Source organism: Galeopterus variegatus, unplaced genomic scaffold (genome assembly GCF_000696425.1).
Source record: "Galeopterus variegatus unplaced genomic scaffold, G_variegatus-3.0.2 Scaffold6623, whole genome shotgun sequence".
Classification (NCBI taxonomy): domain Eukaryota; kingdom Metazoa; phylum Chordata; class Mammalia; order Dermoptera; family Cynocephalidae; genus Galeopterus; species Galeopterus variegatus.
In genome coordinates this window covers 34261-36194 of record NW_007732734.1, presented here as the reverse complement: position 1 = coordinate 36194, position 1934 = coordinate 34261, and positions in this window count along the sequence as shown.

Genomic DNA, 1934 nt, shown 5'->3' with positions numbered 1-1934 from the left:
ATAAAATGATTAAGGTAATGGGGAAAAAATCAGTATTGCCAGGGTTTCAGGCAAGGAGAGAAGGTTGAATAGATGGAGCGCGGAGGATTTTTAGGGCTGCAAAACTATTCTGTATGATGCTGTAATGGTGAATATATGACATTATGTATCTGGTGAAACCCATGGAACTGTACAACACAAAGAAGGAATGCTAGTGTAAAATTGAGTTAATAATGATAAATCAATAACGGTTCATAATTGTAACAAACGTACCACACTAACATAACATGTTAATAATAGGAGAGATTGTCTGGGGTGTGGGGGAATGGGAACTCGCTGGGGTTTCTGTTCAATTTCTCTATACACCTAAAACTACTGTAAAAATAAAGTCTAGTACTTAGAAAAAAAATAGAACCAGGACAATTTTAATCTGAATGAGAAAAGAAAATTAATGAATGCCAACACTGAGATAAAAGAGATGTTAGAATTATCTGACAAAGATATTAAAGCAATGATCTTAAAAATATTTTAACATATGATCATGAGCACACTTGAAACAAATAAAAATAATAGCTTCAGCAAGAAAAACAGATGACACAAAGAACTAAACAAAAATTTTAAAATTGAAAATATAATAACTGTACTAATAAAAATGAAAACCTCAATGAGTGGGCTTGACAGTGAAATGGAAGGAACAGGGGAAACAATCAGTGAACTTGAACTTGAAGGTAGAGCAAACAAAATTATCCAGTCAGAGAAACAGAAAGAAAATAGATTGAGAAAAAGAATGAACAGAGCGTCAGGGACCTGTGGGAATAATGCAACGATCTATCATTTGTGTCATCACTGTCCTGGAAGGAGAGGAGAAAGAGGGCATGGGGCAGGGATGAAAAAATATTCAATAAAGTAACAGCTAAAAAGCTCCCAAATTTGCAAAAACACATACACCTATGGAGTCGAGATGCTGAGTAAATCCCAAAGAGAATTAACCCAAAGAAACCCATGCCAACACACATCATAGTCAAATCTCTGAGAACTAAAATCAAAGAAAAGACTTGAAAGCAGTGAGGGAGAAACGACACCTTACCTGTTGGTGTAAAGCATTGCAATGACAGTGGAGTTCCCATCTGATGTCACGCAGGCGGAATGTAGGTGCAGCATTTTTCAAGTGCTGGCAGAAAAGAACTGTCAATGCAGTAAAACTATATCCACCAAGAACATTCTTCAGTCATGAAAGGGAAATGAAGACATCCCCAGATGCAGAAAAAATGAGAGTGTTTGTTGTCAACAGATGTACCCTAAAATAATGTCTAAAGGGATTTCTGCAAACAGAAGGAAAATATTAATAACGAGGTCTTAGAACACCAGAAAGGAAGAAAGAGCAACATGAAATGTAAAAATATCTTTTAAGTTTTCTTAATAATATTTGAGAATATCAACAACAAATAAATAAATAAATAAATTATATATATATATATATATCAACAGTAGAATGAAGGAAACAAGGGAAACAATCAGTGAACTTGAACTTGAAGGTAGAGCAATCAAAATTGTCCAGTCAGACAAACAGAAAAAAAAAAAAATTGAGAAAAAAAAAGAATGAACAGAGCCTCAGGGACCTGTGGGAATAATGCAACGATCTATCATTTGTGTCATCACTGTCCTGGAAGGAGAGGAGAAAGAGGGCATGGAGCAGGGATGAAAAAATATTCAATAAAGTAATAGCTAAAAAGCTCCCAAATTTGCAAAAACACATACACCTATGGAGTCGAGATGCTGAGTAAATCCCAAAGAGAATTAACCCAAAGAAACCCATGCCAACACACATCATAGTCAAATCTCTGAGAACTAAAATCAAAGAAAAGACTTGAAAGCAGTGAGGGAGAAACGACACCTTACCTGTTGGTGTAAAGCATTGCAATGACAGTGGAGTTCCCATCTGATGTCACGCAGGC